Source organism: Lepidochelys kempii, chromosome 3 (assembly GCF_965140285.1).
Source record: "Lepidochelys kempii isolate rLepKem1 chromosome 3, rLepKem1.hap1, whole genome shotgun sequence".
Lineage (NCBI taxonomy): Eukaryota > Metazoa > Chordata > Testudines > Cheloniidae > Lepidochelys > Lepidochelys kempii.
Genome location: NC_136382.1, coordinates 121566882 through 121583291, shown reverse-complemented (window position 1 = coordinate 121583291; position 16410 = coordinate 121566882). Strand labels below are relative to the sequence as shown.

The 16410-nt window shown below is 41.4% G+C and overlaps 1 protein-coding gene across 1 annotated transcript in view; it reads right to left on the bottom strand.

Moving 5' to 3' along the window:
* FNDC1 (fibronectin type III domain containing 1) overlaps nt 1-16410 on the bottom strand; it is a 126841-nt gene that overhangs the window by 80081 nt on the left and 30350 nt on the right. The window lies entirely within an intron of this gene.

The following is a 16410-nucleotide window of genomic DNA, read 5'->3' as shown; positions in this document are numbered from 1 at the left end:
CCTGCTAGCACCATTAAGAGAGCAGGCACACTCATTAGATGGCACATTTCCTCTGTGAGATGAAGTTGCTCTAACGGAAGTGCCACTGTCTACACAAAGTTTCAGAAAAGGATTAGATTGTCTGTTCTGGGCTCTGGGTCATCATGTTCCTGTGGCTTTTAGCATTTTGCTAAAAGTTAGAAAGATGCAGAATAAAAAAAAAAGAAAAGAAAAAGAAAGACATTTAAAATTTTAGCTGATGTGATTGCACCAGCACCATGGGGCTCCAGTTCTAATTCGGATACTGATAGGCTGAACAGATAGCAAGTGTGAAAAAACGGGGCAGGGAGTGGGGGGGGGGGGAGAGGTAATAGGAGCCTATATAAGAAAAAGCCCCAAATATCGGGACTGTCCCGATAAAATCGGTACATCTGGTCACCCTAGATGCTGGTTAGGACCCCTTGATGCTACTGCAATGCAAAAACTAAATTTGAAAAATATCAATCAGTAAATAAAGACTAGACACTATGTAATAGAGACCCTGCTGATAAAGCAAGTTCTCGCCTTAATTTTGCTTTCACTCTAGGCCATAGGCACAACTCTCCTCTCGGTTACACCTGCAAAACTCCACTGAGCTCAGGGTTGAGACAACAGCAAAGAGAATTTGTCCCTCTGGATTCAAATATGCCCAGTTGGAGGGACTAAGCGTGCCTACTTTTGGCACCAATTCAAGAAAATATCTCTATTCAGGGATGTACATAAGCACATTCTTAACTTTAAGCATGTACTTAAGTCACATTGGGAATAATAGGACTTAAATGCTGCTGCTTAAACTCAAGCCCATGCTTAAATGCTTTCCTGAATCAGGGCCTCTGAGAGGAGCTACTCACATATCCAAGGGTCAACTATTATTGGTAATGAATGATAACTAACTGTAGTCTGTAGCCTATCATTTAAATCAGCTTCTGTATCAAATGACTGGAAGATAGCTAATGTGACGCCAATTTTTAAAAAGGGCTCCAGAGGTGATCCCGGCAATTACAGGCCAGTAAGCCTCACTTCAGTACCAGGCAAACTGGTTGAAACTATAGTAAAGAACAAAATTGTCAGACACATTGATTTACATAATTTGTTGGGGAAGAGTCAACATGGTTTTTCTAAAGGAAAATCATGGCTCATCAATCTACTAGAATTCTTTGAGGGGGTCAACAAGCATGTGGGTAAGGGGGATCCAGTGGATATAGTGTACTTAGATTTTTCAGAAAGCCTTTAACAAGGTCTCTCACCAAAGGCTCTTTAGCAAAGTAAGCTGTCATGGAATAAGACGGAAGGTCCTCTCATGGATTGGTAACTGGTTAAAAGACAGGAAACAAAGGATAGGAATAAACGGTCAGTTTTCAGAATGGAGAAAGTAAATAGTAGTGTCCCCCAGGGGTCAGTACTGGGACCAGTCCTACTCAACATATTCATAAACGATCTGGAAAAAGGGGTAAACAGTGAGGTGGCAAAATTTGCAGATGATACAAAACTACTCAAGATAGTTAAATCCCAAGCAGACTGCAAAGAGCTACAAAAGGATCTCTCAAAACTGGGTGACTGGGCAACAAAATGGCAAATGAAATTCAATGTTGATAAATGCAAAGTAATGCACCTTGGAAAACATAATCCCAACTATACATATAAAATGATGGGGTCTAAATTAGCTGTTACCACTCAAGAAAGAGATTGTGGAGTCATTGTGGATAGTTCTCTGAAAACATCCACACAATATGCAGCAGCAGTCAAAAAAGGGAACAGAATGTTGGGAATCATTAAGAAAGGGATAGATAATAAGACAGAAAATATCATATTGCCTCTGTATAAATCCATGGTAGCCCACACCTTGAATACTGAGTGCAGATGTGGTCACCCCATCTCAAAAAAGATATCTTGGAATGGAAAAGGTTCAGAAAAGGGCAACAAAAATGATTAGGGGTATGGAATGACTTCCGTATGAGGAGAGATTAATAAGACTGGGACCTTTCAGCTTGGAAAAGAGACAACTAATGGGGGATATGATAGAGTCTATAAAATCATGACTGGTGTGGAGAAAGTAAATAAGGAAGTGTTATTTACCCCTGCTCATGACACAAGAACAAGGGGTCACCAGGTAATAGGCAGCAGGTTTAAAACAAATAAAAGGAAGTATTTCTTCACACAACACACAGTCAACCTGTGGAATTCTTTGCCAGAGGATGTTGTGAAGGCCAAGACTATAACAGGGTCAAAAAAGAACTACATAAATTCATGGAGGATAGGTCCATCAATAGCTATTAGCCAGGATGGGCAGGGATGGTGTCCCCAAGCCTCTGTTTGCCAGAAGCTGGGAATGGGCAACAGGGGATGGATCACTTGATGATTACCTGTTCTGTTCATTCCCTCTGAAGCACCTGGCACTGGCCACTGTCACTAGACAGGATCCTGGGCTAGATGGACCTTTGGTCTGAGCCAGTGTGGCCGTTCTTATGTTCTTATGATAAGGTACTTCCAGTAGTGCTGAAAACGTAAGTACTGTGACAATTTTTATTAAGCAACCATCTGCCCTAAGCAACCACCTACGGTATCTCAATCATTTCCCAAAGTTAAATCATCACTTGCAAGGGATCACTTTTCCAGTGCAACCAGAGACTGCCTAGACCTGGTCACAGAGCTCTCCTAGCAGACCATCTGTAAAGGTTTAGATTTCAGTGCCCTTAAAACACGTGCTCCATGACGGACACAGCTTGGGGGCACGGGGCGTTGTGCACTTTGCAGAGTTCTGTCTATTACTTTTAGTTTTTATGCTGAAACACCTTTTGATTTGACCTAACTATTATGTAACTGACCAATGGGGTCAATGGTTCAGCCATGTGTGTACAGATGACATTTTTAATCTGTTTTCATAACGTATTTATAGTTCAATTATTTTATAAAGTTAAAGTTTTAAAGTGTTTTTACTTGTGTGGTCAGATTCACCTTTACATTCTGGCTTTTTTGCACCAGTCGTTCAATCCAAAGCAGATATAAACCCAGATTAACGAGCAAATTAAGCCAGCTTTACAGCTGCTTTGAGTAGCTGGCACAATGTAAACCAGTCGGAGCATAGCAGTGGATCTGCTCCTAAGTGTTCTATAAAAAAAATAACCATTTTTATATGAAATAAGTATTTCATTTATGGGATTCCCTTCCACTTTTCAAATAACATTCTCAGTCACCTTCATTAAAAGGCTACCTGCTCAAACAACCACTTTTTTTTTTTGTTCCTTCGAGCAGTCACTTAATACAGGTTTTACCATATAACCCATTTTCAAAGGTCAGTTATTTACAGACCACATATGCTATCCAGTGCTAATTTACAGTTCTGTCATACAGAACTATAAATCTAGCAAATTCAAGCCCGGAATCTCCTCTTCCCCTTTATTTTGTAATAAATGTATGTTATTGCTGAAGCTTTTCTTCACTGAATCAACTAAGAAAAGCTCACACTGGCTAAATAATGTAATTAAACCTTTGAGTTTAATTAAACCTTTGGCGGAGTGTGGCAGGAAGTGAATCTACAGTGGACCACTTTTTTCTTCACCAATTAGTGTCATAGCTTTCCAACTGGAATTACTATAAAGAGTTCCAGGGGACAAAGGGTACAAAAGAAACCAAGCCAGCCAGAAAGCCATATGGAAAGTATTCTATTTAAAACAAATGTAGCTTTAGGCAAAAAGAAGTCTATCTGCTCTAAGGTTAAACGAAGGACATTCATTGAGATTTTAAAAATAGGACATTGCAGCTTTTAAAAAGATATTCCTCATACTAGTTCCAGGGATTACTGCCTATCTGCCCTATTTTACTAATAACCCATTTCTTGTTGCCACAGTTCAACCCCAATTATCTCAAGATGTCAAGGACACCAAACACTTTTGAGCAGTCAGGGGTTCAGATAATCGTGGATGCCAGCCTAGCAGGCTTTTGTATCTGCACTCAAGGCTAGGAACCCTGAGAACCAATCCTGCTAAACCTGCTTATTTATGGAGAGCAGGCTGGATTCCCCTAGGCTAGCCAGCTCTGCAGCTCCATAGGGCCAGAACTCCTCAGGACAGAGTTGCACATGAGTCCCAGTCATGAGAAGCTAGACTCCCTAGGACAGGACTAAAGCTGGAGTCTTGTGGGGGTCTGTAACTCCCTGGGACCAAAGCTATTGCACAGCTCACTATTAGAGCGACATCCTGAATTCACCTTGGCTATTCAGTTGTATCTGGGGATAGGAGAGAAGAGGAATTCAATATTCTAAAAATCACCCAGCCTCCAAAACCAACAAGCCATCCCACCACAGCTATTGATTCAGTTACAGATTTCAATGTGTACACATTCCAAGAACCCAAAATACATTGTGTGCCCCTGATGCCAGAGAAACCCTGGAGCTAGCAAGATCTGAAAGCCAGCCTAGCACAACAGTAACTGCCGGAGCTGCTAATGAGACCACAGGTTAGATTTTGTGGACTACTGGTGTAGGCAGCATTCCACAAAAAGCATCTTGAGAGCTCAGCAGAATTTGGGTTATGAAGAGAGGAGGGCGGGTCAGAGAAGGAAAAAATTCTCTGTTTGGCAGAGGGAGGGCCACAAGCTGAAACAGAGGAAGGGGAAATTTACCAGAAAATGTTTACAGTAAGGTGAGATGAAATAGGGAGAGCCGGTGGAGAATCTGGTTCAGAGGAAGGGAGAAGGAAGTGGTGGAGCTGGGAAGAAGCAAATAGAAGAACAGGAGCAGGGCAGGAAATGAAGGACGGGAAAAGACAAAACAAATCTGGAATAATTTTTGGACATCCAACAAAATGAATCATTTTGAGGATCATCCATCACAAATTGGGACTTGCAAAAATCCACCCTGCTCCTGAGAGCAGATTAATAAGAAAAGCTAATAAAAGACAGCCTGGTGTTCGCTGAAATACGCACTAGGAGCCAGATTCATTAAAAGCGATGCAAAGAGATGCAAACAACACCTCCCTTCTCAGGACTGGATTCTCCCTAAGGAAGGGCAGGAGCTTTAAGTCACAGCTAGGTCTTCCATGCGCTGAACCAATGCGCCCCACCAACCTGGCTGGCCTGAAATGAACGAAGACCCTGCCCCCTTTTGGGGCATTGCTGAACTCTGAGGGGCCCTTGAGTGGAGGAGGGTTGCCAATGCTTTCTGCTGTCAGTCTCCCTCCCTCCAATGACTTCCCACAGTGACCCTAGAACTGCCACAGACAAAACATTTCAGAGCAATGTGAAAACTCCAGAGCCCACCATTTTTATTGCACCTGAGATGTTTCCGTGTTCACTACTCTGCCACAGAAATCTAGTCTTACATTTTAGAGGTGTATGGGGTTTCAGCTGCATGGCTCCCACTGGGCTTTGAATCAGGCCTTCAACAAAGCCGTGGAAAGAGGCGTTGACTTCAGTCTGCTTTGGATCAGGCCCTAAATCAGAAGGAGTCATAATTAGGAACCCCCGCTCATGCCCAATACCATTTTTTTTAAGTTCAAAATTTTGGGGCTAGTGGCTACCCTAAGTGAGTTGCTTGCTAGAGCTGGGGATTGAGTCTCTCCCCCCCACCTTTTTCCTTTCCTTTGTGCCTTTTAAATACTGCTACCGTTTTCTGGACATGCAGTTAGGCACGACTGATGTGGCAAAGCTGAAGCAGCTGCACGCATCCAGGCATCTGATATCTTCTAAGAAGCTGCCCATTTAAAAAATGTAAGTATTTATTATGGTTAAGTCAGGAGTAGCAATACAGACTATTTCCCTCACACACTCTTTTAGAAGGAAACCCCACATTATCTGCCTATACAGGAAGCTGAAGGGTATCTTGGCCCCAAGAATTCAGGCTTGACAGGCCCTGGTCTTATCCACTCAGTCAAAATGCCCCTTGATTTCTCCAAAGTTTTTGTCTGGGATAAAGCTTTATTTAATGAGCTTCCTCCAGAACACAAGGTCTAAAGCAGCCTACAACATCTTCCAATGGCCACACAAGGGGGCACGCCTTATTTGCCAAGTCACACACATTCTCCAGAGAAGCTCATCAGTTTTCTAGTAAAGTAAAATGATCAGCCCCAGAAAAACAAAGCACTGACTCTAGCTGTACAGGGGAAAAAACCTACAAGTCAAAACATACTATTAATTTAACAAGCCGTCATAGTTAGATACCACAAAAATATCAGGACTTGTCAATTTAGCACCACAACAGGAGACAATTGCTATTCAATGTTTGCTTTTCCCTTCCTTAGTCAGCAAGAATGTTTTTCTTTTCCCTCCATGTGGTATTACTGTGCAGCTGGAAAACTGGATATTCTGCTGCAAAGATTTCAGGTAGTTAGCAAGAGTTTTGTGGCAAATAGTCCTATAATTGACATAAAATAGATAGAGAGCTCTCGGAATACCTCTCCTTCTACACATGTTTTAAATCAGCATGTCTAAGTACACTGCCATGTGTGGAAGGGCAATGTAAGAAAATCAGAAGAGATCAGTTGCTGTCATTTAGTAATAATGAGCATATAATAAACACACTGATTGAAAACACGCATCAGAAAGGACTGTAAACGTCAGCTGACAACTGAAATATTACTGGAGTCATTTTTATGCTTGCAAAATAAAACAAATAAATTGCATTCTATATTGTACAGATAATGGATAATTTGTTCACCAAAATAGAAATCTTCAGCTATCAAATAAGATCTGTTGATTGACTGATTGATTATGTGCCCCATTACCTGGGATCAGGACACTTGTGCAAAAGTTAAAATAATTAATATGAAAAACCAAACAAAATGGGCATTAATACCAAACTGCTTGATTCACTCACCACCCTCCAACAGTAAATCCCCTGTTGGTTTAACAAGCCTCTCTCTGCTTCCTAACTGCAGTCAATTGCCCCCTGGTTTAATAGCTAGACAGGACAGGTGCAGCTTGCTCCGCAACTCAAAAGGTGCCAAATTCATGCATTGGCGGCCTGCAAGAAGGATCAAAACCAAGAGCTGAGGAGAATCCCATCAAGAATGTTCTGCAACCTGCCCAACTAAGTTCACCACTAGAGACAAGGGAACAAGGGCATTCCAGCCAATTGCAACTACCATGACAGGGCACGGGCCATGAGGGGATCGCAAACAGTCAAGATATTTCTATTGAATCAGAGACTAATGCAACAAGTGCTAGCTGGATTCCAACCTCTCTTCAATATAAACTCTACTGCTGTAATAGTGGAGTCATAGGTGTGCTCAGCTGTACTTGTAGAAACAAAAAACACTCTTCGTGTGAATTTACTACTACTTTAAAAAAAAGGATCTGGGTCAGCCTGGTTGCCAGGTGGCAATGTTCTGCACTTCTATTCACGAGACCCTGATTTACCTACTGGTCCCAGTCTCTTATTACCTATGCTGCAGATGCTCAGAGGACTCAGCGCCAGGGTAGGGAATTGTGTTTCCACATTGCAAAAGCTCCTCCCCCAAACTTGTAAAGAGTGGCATGAATGACCTTCTTCTGCTGGAAAGGAGGTGGATGCAAGGCCGGGCCTATAGAACAAGGCTTAAAGTGGATTAGATCTTCAGAGCTAACAGAAGGATACAGAAATGCAGTAGTTCCAACCCAGAAAAATGAATCAATAAACGAGAGAATAGTCCCACCAAGTTTCATCTCTCATTCTTCTACGGCTAGCTTTAAAGTTAATTCCAATTCTGAGATAAAACCCTTTTAAAAGTATCCACAATCTTAATGCCTACTGGCTTGGCCTCCTCTCACCATTGAAAATGTTTACTTTAAAACACTTAGCATTTGGAGAGCCCATTACAACATTAACCGATCAGTCTTTACAACACCCTGTAGATAATCCCATTTTATGTCTTGGGGAACGGGGCAGAGAGGTTAAGTAACTTACCCACAGTCACAGAGAGTCAGGGTGAGATGCTGGCTCCATAGAAGTCAATGTTAAAACTCCCACTGACATCAATAGGGCCAGGATTTCAACCTCAAAGTCATAACCAGGATTAGAACCCCTGGAGCCACTGACGCCCCACTCCTGTGTTCAGACAGCAGCTTTCTATCACTGTCTCTAGTAATTGTGGGGGAAAGTATCCCAGTCTTTTCTATTAAGTAAGTTCCTAAATAATAAATGTTAATAACAAATACCGTATGGTATCTCATCATTAGCATGTGTCTTGTGGTGTTTATTATTTTTCACTTGGTTTTCTACTGTTCTCAAGAGGCAATTCATTTCAGACATCTGTTTTAAGTACTGGTATAATTCTGATATGCCATTTTAAAATTGCATTCAATGTGAAACGTACAGATTATGAAGTAGAGTATATTTGAAAGAAGAGAAGGTAGACCAGCCAAGTCAAGCACATAAAAACTTTTCATTAATCTGTATAATTCAAAGTTTGCCATCAATCTGCTATTCCAGAGAAAAGGGGGATGGAGACTACCGTTATTCCAAGAAAAAGAAAAGAAAAGAAAAGAAAAGAGCGTCTTAATGACCCACCAGCCCATGGAAATGGATCAAATTAGACCACAACTCTCCTGGTGCGTACCCACTCTGTTATCCTCAGCCTTTGTAATGAGCCCAGTGCCACATCAGCATACAGGAAATAAAATACCAAGAAAAGTTGTTTTCAGACCAAACCTTAATTCACTGTATCACCTTGGTGAAATATTTATGGAATGGAAATTTAAAAAAAAAAAAAAAAGCAGCAGTTTAGGGCCTGCACAATCTAAGTCCCATTGAGTTAATGGAAGCATTTCCATTGACTTCAGTGAGAGCTGGATCAGGGCCATAGTTGCAGGAGCAGAGCCATTTCCTGCAAAAGGTGTGCCAGTTCAAACAGTGGTGATGTGGCCCTCTGAGATTTATCCTCACCACTGCTTATTTTTATCCCCTTTGCTCTGCTGCTACAGCAGCACTGGATACATACACCTGCAGAGACAGACCAACCACTAACTTTGGTAGCTTATTTCTACGATTGCCCCACTGACAGTACTATACCTTGACTAAGCCTTCACTGGACCGGGTTCTTCTCTCACTCTCACAAGTGAGGGGGGAGGGATAGCTCAGTGGTTTGAGCACTGGCCTGCTAAACCCAGGGTTGTGAGTTCAATCCTTGAGGGGGCCATTTGGGATCTGGGGCAAAAATTGGGGATTGGTCCTGCTTTGAGCAGGGGGTTGGACTAGATGACCTCCTGAGGTCCCTTCCAACCCTGATATTCTATGATTCTAAGTTTTGTGCCATTGCCTGATGCAAAGGAGATGAGTACCAGGCCTACAATGTGCTATTTACACCCACAAATAAGGGCAACATCCTGAAGCCTTACTTAAATTAGGTACTAGCTTCCTGCAATCAGTGGGACTGCTTGTGGTATAAGGTACTACTGAACATGAGTAAGGGCATGAGAATCTGGCCATAAGAAAGAAAGCTTTAATCCAGCTCCCATTGAAATCAATGGCAAAATTCAATTTGACTTCAAAGAGAGCAAGATCTGGTGCTTGACCAAACAGGTAGGTAGCCTCTCCTTGCTCTTCAAAGAGCAATGTTCTAAGATTTACGTACATGGATTCTGGGCCAGATCTTGCACTTAAAGCCAATGGAAGTTTACTGATGGATTTATATGGATTCTGTATCAGTCCCTCTCTTGGGACCTGATCAATCATTAAGAAGGTCGAGGGAAGTTCCCTATAAACCCTTTGTCTGTTGTGTGCAAGTATGTCAAAAGAACTAGTTTGTCTGCACTTCTGCTTGTCTGTAGCAAATAGGGAATATAATTCTTTAGTTGTCTGCATAACACAATGGAAAGTGTGCCATAATTCACGGGCCAGGGCCAAGAATTTTCAGCAGTGTACCAGTAGCCAACAGTAATGTCTGTTTTATGTGAAACCAGTCATTATAAATCTTTAGAGAAGGTTACCTGGCACCCAGAATACATTTTTTAAATTGACAGGATTTGCAGACATGTTCAAAAATGGCAGAAAACTCTCTTTTAAGAGCCCAGTGAGCACTAAGAACAGTAGCACAGGGACATTTTCAAACTCAAGGAAGAAATATGGTCAATGCATGCATTATTACTTAGGAACAACAGAGTGAATTACTGATAGGTTAATAACATTCCACTCCCACCCTTAGGGCCAGATCCAAAGCCCACTTAAGACAATGGAAGGACTCCCACTGATTTCAGCGGGGTTTGGCTTGAGCCCTACACATCTAGATGCTATTCCATTTTGTTTGTTGCCTTCTTCTATTAATGTTGTTCTTTCTCCCTTTGAGTATCTCCCATAGCTATCTAATGTCACGTGTACTCTCAGAAAAACATGAAAAGAGCTGTCTCAGTGCTGACAACAGACCTCATCCTGCAATGGGTGCAAGGGTCCGACTACACATGGATCAGCTTGCGTGATCAGGGCCTGAATTTGCAGGCCTGTGTTCTGCTCCCTTTTCCAGAGTTAGATGTTTAATAGGTGATGCTCCTTCATTTCAGAATCTGTTAATTTAGTAAATTACTAAAATAGCATATTATACTAAAGTGTCTTACATTATTAAATCCAGTTTAAAATACATAAGAAACATAGTTAAGTCATACATCAAGAGACCAGTGGAAATGGATTATGGTACCTTTCCTCCTCTTCCAATATAGCCTAAATTACAAACACGGGTAATTTTGTTATATTAGTATTTACCAACAGAAACAAGTCCAAGTAATCTCCCGGTTGGTCCATAAATCAAGTTAACAATTTCCCCATCACTTTCTTAAGCGACTTTGCTTACTTCACCAATCAGCCAACTGAACACACATATCCCTAAGCAGAACTGTAAAAATAGCATTAGCCTTTTCTTTGTAATGCAATCGGAGAACATGACAGAGTCACCACTGCTTTTGTGGGGCAGAGTTAAAGCTGCATTGGATATCTGAGTGCAACTTCAACCCTGAATTTCCTCCATTTCTATTGTTTGTTTGTTTTAAACTCTAACGTTCTTGAAAAATAGTACACACTCCAAAAAATGATATATACCTACAACCTTATTTCACCTTAGAGTTTTATACTCTCATATAATGCTTATAAAGCATTTAAGATTAAGTATAAAGAGTATATGAATGAGAGAGAGAGGAACTAAACAAGAGGAACAATTTTTTATAAAAAAAATTACCTTTACTCATGAAATCAGTGGAGCTACTAGAGACTACTTGGTGTGAGTCAGGGAGGCAGAATCCGGCCCTATGCAATCACACATTGTGTGATCTAACAAGCCTGGAAACAAATTGGTGCCTCCAGGGAATGCAGTGGTACCTGACCGCAGTGATGTATTTATCTGTCACGACCATCAGTCCTGGTGCTGACTGCATTTTTAAATAAATACAGTGAGTGCGGTTACCTGAATGACCTCAAGCTTTAGAGAACACACACTGAGTTTATTGGAATGTGTGAACAATTACGTGAATGGGCGGGAGCATGTGTAGTTTACAGAGAGGGGCCTGCAAGTCATGGCTGCTGCATTCTCATTCTGTACCTACCAGGGAATTCAGAGTAGCAGCCGTGTTAGTCTGTATCCGTAAAAAGAAAAGGAGTACTTGTGGCACCTTGAGACTAACAAATTTATTAGAGCATAAGCTTTCGTGAGCTACAGCTCACTTCATTGGATGCATTCAATGGAAAATACAGTGGGGAGATTTTATATACACAGAGAACATGAAACAATGGGTGTTACCATACAGACTGTAACAAGAGTGATCAGGAAAGGTGAGCTATTACCAGCAGGAGAGCAGGGGGTAGGGGGGAGGAACCTTTTGTAGTGATAATCAAGGTTGGCCATTTCCAGCAGTTGACAAGAATAGTAGGAGGGGAAATAAACAAGGGGAAATAGTTTTACTTTGTGTAATGACCCATCCACTCCCAGTCTTTATTCAAGCCTAAGTTAATTGTATCCAGTTTGCAAATTAATTCCAATTCAGCAGTCTCTCACTGGAGTCTGTTTCTGAAGTTTTTTTGTTGAAGAATTGCCACTTTTAGGTCTGTAATCGAGTGACCAAAGAGATTGAAATGTTCTCCGACTGGTTTTTGAATGTTATAATTCTTGACGTCCGCCCCTCTGCCATGTACATTGGCCAAACTGGACAGTCTCTACGTAAAAGAATCAATGGACACAAATCAGACGTCAAGGGCAGTTTGGCACAGGCTCCCTGTTTGAGAGGGCCCCCAAACTGTGTGGTGCTGCAAACTGGTGCGTGAGTCGTAGCGCCACTCAGGTTTGGCCCGACTGCCCCTCCATCTCAATCTATGGAGGAGCAGATGAGCCAAACCTGAATGGCATTGAGACCCTGTGTGCTAGGTCACAATTCCAGTCAAATTTGACTCTGTCTCCATCTATGGAGGGCCGGATAGGCCAAACTTGAATGGTGCCGTGTTCCACTTTAACCACTCGGAATGTTGGGAGATATGCTATTATTACCCATCTGTAAAATGGCTACAATAATACTTACCTATCTCAGAGGAATTGTGAGGATTTACTAATTTATTAACACTTATGCAGTAGTTTGAGAGTCCGGAGGAAAATTGCTACATACTGTGGTGTTTTGAAAACTGTGTTAAAATTATAAGCTATCACTTTGAATTCTCAGGGGTTCTCCTAGATCTGCTTGCAAGGTAGGGGGCATTGTAGGGAATAATGTGATATGGATCTAGCAACACTCAGTCTGCAATGAGCCAGCCTACAGGAAGGTGGGGTGAGTTGTGCCACTCTGTCTTAGGAAACATTCTGCTTTCCCTCTCTTTTTAGGGTTCTTGTCTGTTAAGGTTCTGAATTTTAAGAACTATGCTATGTTGCAACCTTCCAGAAGAGTACTGTATATTTTTAATCTAACTTCTCCATTTGCCATGAACATACCACATATGCTCAAAATATTATTACTTGATAGAAATGCATCTGGATGTATGTTAAATTGTAGATATCACATGCCCTTTTCATCACCTAAAATGGGGACTGTTCTGCTCACAGCTTGTCAGCCATGTCCATAAACTGAATTTGACTAGAAACAAAAATCCCACATTGAGCTGACCAGTTGAGTTATGTTGTACTTACCTCTCCTCCAGCATGCCCCCCTCCCCCACCAAACCTTCACTAATTCTGCTAGTATGTTTGTACATTCAAAAGTTTTAAGCTTAAAAAGAGCAGTCATACAAGGTGTTTAGTAGGATGCACAGCCTTTAAGGCTGACAAGGACCACCATGTGAAGGGTCCTTCTCCGGATCCCACCATTTGAGCACTTACCATCGGGTGCAGACCAGCCCTGCACTATGTGGTGTCGCCTTAATAGGCTCTGCATTGGAATTGGCTGGTCTAGTGACATGATGATCAAGTGGCGCTACATCAGTGGCCCCAACACTTGTGACTGCAGCAGAGCCCCTCAAAATATGAAGCATCTCCTGAGATGCCAGCTGCTTGAGTGCAAATGTTCTTCCAGTGACCCAATAGAGTGCAGAAATCAGGCAATCGCCCGTGAACGGATGTGGTGGGAAGCAGTTTGAGGACACAAAAAGATGAAGCATAAAAAAAAGAAACCACTAAGCATTTTTCTCATCATCAGCCAAATAACACTGTTGGCTGACATGAGCACTTCACGAGATGCCAACATCAAAACAAATAATGGAATCAAATACGTAGCAGAGATGGATGATGTCTATTTTGTACATTATGTTACACAGCCTACTGTTCTAGTAAGTCCTCATTAGAGCACATTTCCCTTTTAAAGCTATTGCTTTGTGAGTCGTATGAGTTTGTCTTATCTGTCGCTAAAGAAGGTAGCCTTTAATTACATCAGTACAGCCACCTGGAGCACTATCTTTGAGTATAATTCATCAATACTGTCACCAGGATAATAATAGATACACAGCCTGAGACAACTCCATTATGAAGCACACAGTAACAGTGACTGATTGATGCTCATAGGTATGGGGCACACTGCTGTGTTCTATACAGCACAGCAGCTGCAAAAGACATGGATCCAATGAAAAAAAAAGTATCTTGCACACGGGATAAGTTTGACAATGAGATATAAATGAAATGATTGTCAAGGAACGCATGTGTGATGGAAGCACAAAGCACTTGGCAGCTTGCGCTTTGTTGGATACATGAACCAAGTGAGAAAAAATACTGGTCATGGCTCCATTAAAGGCAAAGCCATCAGCCTTAATTCATTCACCTCCTAAATTAGGGAAGTGCACCTTTATAGTTAGAAAAAAAGGAAGCTTGGCTTCTCATCTTTCATTGTTACGCTTGGTTATCTTCTGAGATGCAGTTTGCTAAGTGTCCTGGACTTACAGAATATGCAGTGCTAATAGTCAAAACCACTTTTTTGCTGTATTTTTACAGAATTGCTCATGTATGTATTTTTAATTCATGTTTAATTCAGTTGAGGGACAAGTTATCTTCTGCATTCAGTTTATCTTGAAAGCACTCAAAGTCTATTGCAACATCAGTTTTCAGTCTTTTGATGCAGGGTCTGATCCAAAGTACACTGGAACTCCTTCCATTTTCTTCAGTGGGTTATGGAGCTGGTCTCTAGTGCCTAACTACATAATACAACCATCTGTAAGGTACATATGGTTTACTTTGAAACACACATACATTCAGGTGTGAGATAAGACGATAGCAAGGTGTAATCACTAGCATTACCCCTTCAAGTCCACTTAGAATGCAAAAAGCCACCCTTTTATTCCAGCTAAACTTTCCAGGTGGGCCCTCAGCTCTGAAAACTGGATGGCTCACTCCACTGTGGTTCTCTGCTGTACTTTTTGCTGGTTACATTACCCCAGTCTAAAACATATGGTTTACGTCAAGCCACTATTTCAAGTCTCCAGGAGCTACAGTAGGCCGTTTGATTTACCAACAGTTTAACTTAGAATGAAATATGAAATCAGATACAATCCATAGCCTGTGGACTATTTTCCAGTGGAGAGAAAGATGAGCCTATAGTATAAAAATTAGGAAAGTTCTTTACAACTTTCACTTTTCTACATAAGATATATACTTTAGCTAGAGACAATGGAGTAAAATGTAGGGAAGAATGTATTGTGTGTGGCATGCATACTTTAGTTATTCTCCACTCTCAAACTTAAGTGCTAAACAATAATTGGAAAAATATGAACATTTTGCAAGACCAAAGTTTGAAAATAATTTGAAAACCCCAGCTACTTAAAAGAATGCTATTGCAAATGTACTTTTAAATCTGTATGAAAGCCCTCACCCAAACCTTCCCTTGCCTACATGGATCTCCTACAATTGGCTCTCTAATATTCTTTTGCTTCTGGCTGTTTTGCTTCAGGGCAATTCTCTCATTTCTACTGCCATGGCCCTAGGATTCTGGCACTTCTGTCCCGGAGACCTCTCACTGTCTGTTTTCAGCTCATCTGGTCCCCAGGGCTCTCTTGATCTAGGTTGTTTTCCTCTTTGCCTGATCCCTTTGACACCTACTTAGCCTTCTCTCAAGTCTCTTTTCTTGACCCCCTCCCTACCTGTTAGATCCCTTCTCTCCATATCTCTCTTCCAAAGACACAAAAGAAAATCTTTGCGCTTCTATAGTGTCCTTCATCCCTTTTATAAAATTAATTACTTAGGTTGGGTTTTCAAAAGAACGTAAAAGAATTAGGCACCCAAATCCCATTCAGTGGGATTTCAGTTCAAAAGGAGCTTCATAATATCCCCAAGAGATAAGTAGGTACCCATTTTTTCATACGTAAACCAAGGCATAGGAAGTTTAACAGTGACTTGCCCAAGGTTGTACAATACTTGCCCAAGTGAATCAGTGGCAGAGCCAGAAATAGAACCCAGGAGTCTTTACTTCCAGAAGGCTCCTTTAATCACTAGAGAACACTCTTTCTTCCTGTGGCCCTTTTTTTCTCCTCTAGACTCCCATTCCCCACCTGATCGTAGTCAGAACTCATTGACTATTTCAACCACAACTTTGTTGCTTGTTCCTAAAGCAGGCCTCTTAGGTCATAATTGTTTAAGATGACATTTCTCCCTTGGATGAAAGGGGTATTATTTGTGGTACTATATTAAGGGGGTTTTCTGTGACACAGCTCAACCATAGCAATTGGAAGTACTACGGGCATTACTGAAAATGTAAGGGCTCCTCATTCACAGACTACAAAGGGCCAAATTCTGCCTTTATCTATACCCCAGGAACCTAATGAAGAATTCAGGGTGAACAGTGCAGATGCTGAAGCAGAATTAGGCCCAAAGCTTTTAAACTGGTTCTGGGAAAAAATACGTGTCAAATCTGCAACACTTGGTAAGTTTAAATTGTACACAGACCTATTCTCCCAATTATTGTTTCCTGATTAAACCTTCCTGGAGGTTTAAACATGGGGAAGGGGTTCTCTGCTCTAAGGCATTTACGGCCCAATTC